The following is a 9333-nucleotide window of genomic DNA, read 5'->3' as shown; positions in this document are numbered from 1 at the left end:
CTACCTGAGTATTGTTGCTGACCATGTCCATCCCTTTATGACCACAATGTACCCAACTTCTGATGGCTACTTTCAGCAGGATAATGCGCCATGTCATAAAGCTGGAATCATCTCAGACTGGTTTCTTGAACATGACAATGAGTTCGCTGTACTCAAATGGCCTCCACAATCACCAGATCTCAAATCCAATAGAGCATCTTTGGGATGTGGTGGAACGGGAGATTCGCATCATGGATGTGCAGCCGACAAATCTGCGGCAACTGTGTGATGCCATCATGTCAATATGGACCAAACTCCCTGAGGAATGCTTCCAGCACCTTGTTGAATCTATGCCACGAAGAATTGAGGCAGTTCTGAAGGCAAAAGGGGGTCCAACCCGTTACTAGCATGGGGTACCTAATAAAGTGGCCGGTGAGTGTATATCTATATATATATATTTATATATGTGAGTGCGTGTCAGTGCGTGATGTGTGTCATAGGCTGTGAGGCCAGTGGCTTGGTGTTGTGATAGTGTTTGTCACCCTGAGCATGTAGCCATGTCAAACTCTGTCAAGGGAGTTTACCCCGGCTAGGGATGTAACACATCCCCATGATTACTCTCTCCCTTGGTGTGTGTGTGTGTGTGTTTCCTTCATGGCCAGTTTTTCTGCCTTCCCCCTTATTTCAATGCTTATCGCAGAGACTGACAGAGAGAAGAAAGAGGGTGGGAGGGAGCTGTGAGATATTCATCTTTGAGAAAAAAAATACCTAGAGGAGAGATAGAGAGAAAGGAGGAGTGGGTGCTGGGAAAAGAGGAGGGAGCTGGGTGAGAGAGTGAGAGAGAGAGAGAGAGAGAGGGAGAGACTGAGAGAGGCAGAGCTGATTAGATTGGAGAGAGCCGAGGGGGTTACTGGCATACTATTGAGCAAGGGGAGAGACAGAGACGAGAGAGGAGAGAAGGGAGGGTGACTAAGTGAATGCAGTTTGCCGTCGCGTGTCACGGAATCACAGCGAATTCCGCGGGCACGCGGACGGTTTGGACCTGAATCAACAAATGGATGCGGGGACACTGGATGTACAGCGCACGTGAGGGGGCCAGAGTGTTGCCTTCACATCCTTTGATCTTTGCATCACATACTGCTGTGAGGAACACCCCCGAGGAGGAGAAGGAAGAAATTGCGCCCCCCCCCCCTCCTCCCCCCTTAGAAGCCGCGGAGCCGTGAGCCAGAAAAGAGTCGACTTTGAGACTCGCCGGGATTGAAGATGTGCTCAGTAAGTATTTGAATAGGGTGCGAATGTCCGTGCATGCGCGCCCCCGTGTGTGCGTGTGTGTGTGTGGATCGATGCCTGTAGTCGGTGCCTCTCATGCTCTTTTTGTGTATCCCCCCCCCCCCCCCCCCCATGTAGACAGAGAAAATAAGAGCGCAAGAGACAGTTGTGCTGCAATGTCTCTGATATTGTGAAATTACGTTTGCATTACTGAACAGCCCCCCCCCCCCCCCCGCCCCCCTGTCTCCCCCATTGGTTTAAACAACTACCCCAGACTTGACTCCGTGTGCACGCTGCTTTGCCCCCACAGTGCCGGGGTGTGCGCGTGTGAGCTGATAGCAGCAGCCCCATTGGTATTCAGCGGAGGGAGCTCCGGGTTCTCGCTGCGCCTTTTCCCCCAGGATGGGATCACAGAGCGGGGATTGTGCTCGCCTGTTGAGAGCCCCGCTGAAATGGGTGAGTGTCCGTCCTCCTCACCCCGTTCCCCCCCCCCCCCCCACTCTCTCTCTCTCTCCCCGTCCATCCTCTATTGCCTCTCACTTTTTTGTTTTTCGCATGTTCTGCTTCCTCGTATGTTCCGTTCAGAGCATTTTCACCCCTGAAGGGTCTTCCCTTCTTTTCCTTGTGTTTCTCACCCACTGATGCGCCCCCCCCCTCCCCCGCCGCCTCTTCTCCACTCCCCCTCTATCCATCGAGCAGGCCACCTCCAGTTTGATGGGTTTGGAAGAAATGTGTATGGGTCACTTCCATTTGATCTCTTCAAGCTCCTCTCCACATTCTGTTTGGATTCTGATGTTTGAGTCTCTTTCCTCACGATGAACCGATGCTCTCTGTGTTGTGTGTGTGTGTGTGTGTGTGTGTGTGTCTGTCTGTGAGCGAAAGGATTGCTATTTCTGTGTTTGTGTCAATCATGTTGATGGCGTTTCACGCGTGTGCATCTGTTCCACAAGGCAGAGAGGGCAAAGAGGTGTGTGTTGAGCCACAGTGTGTGGGATCCGCCGGAACAAAAGGTTATGAAGTGGATCAATGTGATTAATTGCTGAAAGCATGACAGCTGTGACATATAGACACACACACACACACACGCACACACACACACACACACACACACACACACACACACACACACACACACACACACAGACAGAGACACAGTCTGTTGCTTGACACGCAACATCCTCTTTGCACTCCTTGCTGATCTACCTTCTGTACACCAATTCACACCCACCTACGTCTTTTCACACGTGGAACAAACACACACACACACACACACACACACACACACACACACACACACACACACACACACACACACACACACACACACACGGTGTCATACTAAATGGTCCTTGGGGGATGTGGGTGTCACAGCAGGGTCATATCTATCCACACAGCAGAATTGATCAGAGCTGATACACCGAATGGCGTGTTTCAATTTAAATGGACCATCATCCCACTAGACTCTGGAAAGTCACTAAACCTGGATGATTATTTTGTTTGGTCAACACATGGCTGCACGTTTAAAGCAATGCTTTGATTCTCTATGCAGTTTTGAATTTAACAGGGAGCCTTTTAATTTGAACTAGTTTTATAGATTCAACAGGTGCAAACTGTTGCATAGTAACAGCAGAAAGCATACCTGAGGTGAAGATTTTACACCCTGCTGCTGATTTATCTTTATTGAACAAAAGGCAGTACAATTATGAGGAAAGGACCCCCCCCCCTTGATATTAACATTATTTCAGTCATCAGTCGTTTCAGTCTGCCTACGACATTGTTAGTCTGAAGGAATGGAGAGAGATGAAAAGCTTAGAATGTTTTGGCACATTGAAAAGGTACTTAAATGTGACTGCATCGTGGAGATGAACAAGTGATCGAAGGGTAAAATAAAGCTCATCTGATGAAAAAAGGCACTAATCTGTATTTGCATATATGGAATGCAGGTGATCATTATCAAATTCAAAAGTTACGGCAAACGCGTCAGATGCCTGAAAATGTTGTTTTGGTGTTATCCCTAAATCTGACATGGGTTTGTTAAAGCATGAAAATAAGTTGACATTTGCACCTTTTCTTAGTGAGAAGATGTTTTCTTCTGTTTGTCAAAGAGATTCTCAACTGAACCCAAGAGCACAATTGATTTACACCATGATACCTGTGTCTTGTATGATGAGGCGAGACATCAGCTGTCTATTATTACCTCCTTAGTAGCGTGAGAGACATGGGGATGCCAGTCTATACAGACGCTGGGACACTTTCAGGTGGAACAAATTCTAACTGACATGTAATTGCTTTAAACACATGTACCCTTGACATAAAATACACCGGGGACTTAAATTGTGCTCCATTCATTCGTGGCGCCGCAGCCTCCTCAGTGACAGCACGGCGTTGCTTTAAGGCAGTTAACAAAGTTTGCCAACACCCACATCCCTTTGCACCACTTCCCCGTCTATGGCGCTGAATGTTTCCTCCAATTACCTCCGAGATGGTGTCGTGATTATCCATTCAGCACAGCTCTCAATGTCGCTCTTTTCCTTTTTGCTTCATGGGGGAGAGCAGAGCGGGTTCGCTGAGGGCAGCAGGGCGTGCAGTGGATCAGAGGGACGCTTTGTTTTGGGAGCGCAGAGAATCACAATGCACATTCCGACGGAATCCCTCCCTGCAGAATTTCAAATTCCAACACATCCCAACAGATCATATATTTTATGTTCGTTCGCTAGTTTGAATCCTCACTTAAAGTGACAGCGCACACCAGGCTGTGTACCTCCAGTGGGACGTATTGTACCTGTAGCGATGCTTTGAGCCTGGACTCCCAGTCTCCCTGCTGCCTCCGGCACATTTACCAGTCAGAGTTCCTTCCCCGGCGTACTCCATCAAATGCAGCTTGGATACTCTGAAGTGTGATGGACAGCCAAACTGGAATTATAGAAGAGGGCAGGAGAAATGATACAATGAAAGCAGGCGAAGTGTAGATCCGTGATTGGATATAGGGAATAGAGGGCGAGACGTGTCAGAGGTGAGTGTTTGAAGATGGTCCTTGTTTGGGAGAGAGAGAGAGGGGGGGGAGGGGGGGGGGGGGGGGGGGGGGGGGGGGGAGAGAGCGAGAGCAAGGATCAAATCATCGAGCGAGTCGAGAGGATGAAGGAGCGAACAGGCAGCAAAGTCGGAGAAAGAGTGACAAGGACAGAATAGACAGCAGGATGACAGGCGGGGTGCAGTGTGACGAGGAGGAGAATGACGTACGGGATAAGGCAGAGTGACACAAATGTCACCATACTAACCTTTCATGCACTCCCCCCCCGCCATCTACTTTGCCTCTCCTCCTCCTCCTCCTCCTCCTCCTCTCCTTCCAGATCGGAGGCCTTGCGGAGATGGACACCAAATGGGCAGCATGGAAGCCGACATACACCCTGCAGCGACGGGCTTTCCACACCTAAGCGCCTCCGCCACCTCCAGCCGGCAGCCCGAACCTTCCGCCGGAGGACCGAACCTGCGCGGTTGAGGCCGGTCAAGCTGGGCCGAGATACCGCAAGCCGCCGACAGGAAGTGGATGAAAGCAGCAGGGGGGGGGGTGGGGGTGAGGGGTGGGGGAAAGGCCTTGGAGGAGTTGACTTACAACGAACCAAATCAACCTGTTGCGCATGCGAATGAACTTCTTGGACTTGGCCTGAAATGAAATAGGCTGCAGCGATGCTTGAGCAAAGGTATGAAGCTTTCAGACTTGTCTGGATTTATCGCCCGGATATCCTCTCAAGATTACGACATTTTCGCGCAAACCTCATGGCTGGGGCACTTTTACAGATTGGCTTGTGGGCAAAAGCGAGTAATTGAAAATCCCTCCCCGAGAGGGTCTCTATTTTGATTTGTTGTGGGGGAGGAGGGATTTGAACAGAAAACCCTTCCTTTTGGCCCACACTTTCCAGTTTTTTTTCCTCCTTTTTTTCCACCATCTTTTTCATACATTGTGGAGAAATATATTATGAAGCAGCACCATTCTTCTCCATCCTTCCTCTGTGACGGAGAGAGGGGAGGGACGCAGTGTCCAGAATAGATAACAAGCGAGGAGACTGGCACCGAGGAGAGGAGAAGGGGGACAGAGGCACAACATAGAAGAAAGCAGGTGGAAGGAGAAGGAAGAAATTTACTTATTCTCTATTGTTCCAAATCCTCTTGGAGACTTAGGGGTCTCTTTTCAAATTCGGCTGTGCTGTGTTGGGGGCTAGTTAGCCCGATGGGCAGGGTCAGGATTTACACCAGGGGGGGCACTTGAGCAGGAGAGTTGGGTTATGCCCCCCCCCCCCCCCCCCCGCCCCCCCCCCCCCCCCCCCCCGCTCTGCACCTGCCTGGTCTGTATCTCAGTGTTTGGCAGGAAGACATATTGAAGGAAGGTCTGGTAAGGCAGCTATACTGACAGACAGGCTCTGAGGCCGGTAAGACAGACCCACAGGAAGATCGACAGACAGGGAGACGGGCACACAGCCTTTTTTCCAAGTGTCAGGCAGAGAGCCAGACAGACACCCGAGGCCGGCACAGTAGACAGCTTGCAATTGATTGTCATTCTGTGCGGACTGTAACGCACACAGAGAGAGTGAAGGAAAGAAAGCAGAGACCGAAAGAAAGAAAGAAAGAAAGAAAGGAGGGGAGCATCCCTGCGTTTCTAGCTTCTGGAGGACCTCACCTCATCTGCATCCATCTGTATACTGTGACAAGCCCGGGCAAGAAAAACAACAGGCTGGGCGAGAGGAGGCTGTTACTAGAAGGGAAGTACAAGTTGGATAGAGAGAGAGAGAGAGAGCAGGTGTTGGAAATCCTCCCCTTCCTCTGCTTGTCGTTTACTCCTTTATGTTCCCTGGTCGTGTGGCGATGTGATTGGTTTTGTGACGCCGGTGTTCCTCTGCTCACAGGCCCTCTGCGCTCCAGAGAAATACAAGACGCCGACAGACAGAAGAAAGCAAAAAAAAACCAGACAGCATAAAAGGAAAGGTGGGGCCCCATTTCAATGGACTAATCCCCCCCCCCTCTTCCTTTTCTAAATTGCCAAGAGTGACTGTGTTGTGATTTTCACTTTTTTTCTTAAAGTCAGAGAGAGGAGGAAAAGACAAACTGCGGACCAACCAATCGCTCGTTTTCTTTGTGCACACAATCAAACCTCCTTTCATCAACTGCTGATTTTTCTTGCCTTGCTCTGAAGGGATTATTTGCTCCACCACGAGTACAAACAGTGGAATCCTCCAGAGCCCCCCCTTTGTGTCCTCACCCCCGGATGACACAGTGTGAACCCCTCTGATTCCCCCACGGTGTCCCCCCCGAAGTGCTAAAACTCTGTGGTCTCAGATCTCCATGCCTCTGTTGACTCACTACTACAGCGATAATATGGCACAGCGCTTCTGATACCGTCCGATTCATTCCGTAAGTAGGACTCTCTTTCTTCCTTCACGTGTGTGTGTGTGTGTGTGTGTGTGTGTGTGTGTGAGGGTTCATGTGTGTATTTGTTCAGATACATTCTGCATGTCATTATGTGTGTTTAGTCCACGCACTGCAGAACGCGGACGTGGTCCGTCTTTCTGCAGTGTTAGTTTTATGGTGTCTTTACTGTGGATTCACTTTCCTGTGCTTCCTCTGCTCCAGGCACTTTGCGCATGTGTAGGTGTGTGTGTGTGTGTGTGTGCCAAAGAAAGAGATTTTGATGTTACAGCCAAGCTTACACCAGCATCACAGTGGTGTCAGAAAGAGGCAAAGGAGGTGCCTTTCCCTGTGTGTGTGCTTGCCAACATATTGGTCCTGAGGTTAATTTGAACTAATTAGTGGGGAGAGTGTTTTTTGCTTCTCAGAGCGGTTTTGGGTTCTGTGTCAGTGTACTTGCATTCATTAGGGGGGGAGACAGAAAGGGGATAAAACTGAAGAGGGTGAACCAGCTAACGGAAATGACTGTGATTCCCTGACTACTTCCTTGTTGCCTCCATTTCACGTCTAATGCCCTGAGCAACACATCCCAGCTCCATATATTTTTAGCCTCCTATTATGTCCTCATGTGTTGCATTGAATGAAACCGTATACTGAAAGCCAGCCATGTCCTGCATGTTGCTAAGCCCATCTATCTCCGTGGACACATTCCTGTCTTTATTCACTCCCGCAGTCACCAGGCCCTGCACCGGGAGACTCTCAATCAAGATAGTCCCTTCAAACAGACCAATGAACTGTGAATAACGCTATTACACAAACTCCCAGCTCAAAGCGCTACAGAAAAACAAAGAAGCGAGAAAAAAAAAAGCGAGAAAGGGAGAATGAGAAACCTGCCTCAGATTGAAAGGGAAAGAACGGAGGAGGATGAGAGAGAGGAGAGTGTGAGACGGAAAGCAACAGAGAGGAGGCCACGCAGAGGGTGAGAAACAGGAGAGGCGGGAGGGAGGGTGGCGGAGCAGGAAAAGACCTCTGCTCCACGGGAGCACTCTGATGGGCTTAGCGAGACCCCGCTTTGTTCACACTGTTGGTCAGCCCCTCCGAATTAAGATTACAAAATAATACGATTACTGCAGGCTGCACGCTGATAACTCACCGCTGCCCTTTGTCACTGTCTGAAGACCCGGGAAAGAGGGGGGGGGGGGGGGAGGGGGGGGGACTGTCCAAAGGACGGCATCAAAGGCGCGTAAGAACTGACTGCATTACACCGTCACGAGGGCCACTGCGCCACGACGCCTCGGCGCCGCTCGCCCCGGAGGGAAAGCGGAAACACGCGGCGGGACTTTGAGTATAACAAGTGGCCGTAAACAAACGACGACGAGGCGAGAATGACGTTCCGCCCGGGTTTGCGCCTCAAATGGACGAGTCTCGTCATGTTCGGTTGGGTGACATCCATTTGGACTCCTCCCGTCGCTAAGGTTGCGCCGTCAAAGAGCAAGTCGACCAAGGAGTGTATTAGCTGATTCCACATGTGTAAACAGCAACCAACCCTCTCGTTGAGACGCCTGGCCCTTATCTCTGTGTTTTACAACACATCTTGTGCTTGGGCTATTTGTTTCATGTTTCCACGCTCGACAGCTTTGACACAGATTCCTGCCAAGTTGACCTTGCAGTTTAAAGTGTAATAAAAGCTAAACTCCCCGGCTGTGTTGCACATCGATATATGTTCTTCTGGTGGCTGATAAATGGTCTCACACACCTCTGGAGAGTGGAAAAACCAGCGGGCAGCATAAACCGCTGTCCAGCTCTGCTCAGTGGAAATAAAGTACAAGCGTGTGAAACCCACTGCTCCCGCACTGGTGATCTAATGCCGGGGTTGGGCGGGTCTCAAACCCCCCTCCTACGAGATAAAGAGTATCTGTACTCGCCTCTCAGCGGGAACAACCATTTGCCTGCAGAGTTTATGATTAGCCCGGGAGCACGGAATAGAAAAGATGCATTTAGCATGGGATGTTGTAGTACCAGAGTAACAAATAACAAGCCGGAGCGGAGGGCACAAAACAAGATCAATGAAATATGACACGCATGGCACAAACATGCAGCTGGAAACAGCCCCGAACCAACTGCACGTTGGCAACCACCCATTTCAGGTTCGTGTTCCTGTGCAGCCCATTTGTCATCCGCTGGAGCTTTCGTGTACGTGTCATGGAGTGCATTTGCTTCAGTGACCAAATGCACTTTGACCCCCATCCCTCCACAGCGGAGCCCCACGGTCACAAAATAACTGCATGAGTCATTCGGGCAGAACCAGTAAAGCATCCGCGTGGAGTCACATACGCTGTGCCCAGCGTGTTTAGACATGCAGAAACAGAAGGGGCGATATGGACGTGACGTGCCAAACGATCAGTTATGTCTCCTTGTCATTCCCTCTCCGTTTATTTTAGTGCTTTTCCCGCCCGGCAGCGCTATACTGTGCTGGTACAGTATGCTTCAATCCGTTCACTCGACCTGATCTAAATCTGAGCCCAGATGCACACGGTTCATAAGATATTATTTCACGTTGCGTTTCCAAACTTGTCGATGCCAATGTTTGTTACAAGTGAGGTCCTTCCAGACCGCTGAGCCCATCGTCCCTCAGGCATATTCTAAATCCATGTCACAGATTTGTATTTGCTGTTTCCAATTCAC

The 9333-nt window shown here is 50.1% G+C and overlaps 1 protein-coding gene across 4 annotated transcripts in view; it reads left to right on the top strand.

Moving 5' to 3' along the window:
- The first annotated feature begins 687 nt into the window (after positions 1–687).
- The window catches only part of grik5 (glutamate receptor, ionotropic, kainate 5), a 71246-nt gene continuing 62600 nt past the window's right edge, over positions 688–9333 (top strand). For 2 of the 4 annotated variants that reach the window (XM_062565717.1, XM_062565716.1), the window contains exons 1-4: positions 691–1251; positions 1559–1704; positions 4599–4949; positions 6150–6654. The gene's annotated coding sequence lies outside the window, so the exon portion shown is untranslated. Of the gene's footprint in view, positions 1252–1558; positions 1705–4598; positions 4950–6149; positions 6655–9333 lie in introns of all 4 variants that reach the window. The other 2 variants (XM_062565714.1, XM_062565715.1) reach the window with 2 other exon arrangements.

Source organism: Pungitius pungitius, chromosome 11 (genome assembly GCF_949316345.1).
Source record: "Pungitius pungitius chromosome 11, fPunPun2.1, whole genome shotgun sequence".
Taxonomy (NCBI): Eukaryota; Metazoa; Chordata; class Actinopteri; order Perciformes; family Gasterosteidae; genus Pungitius; species Pungitius pungitius.
Note: the sequence above shows the minus strand (reverse complement) of the source record. Positions and strands in the feature narration are given on the sequence as shown.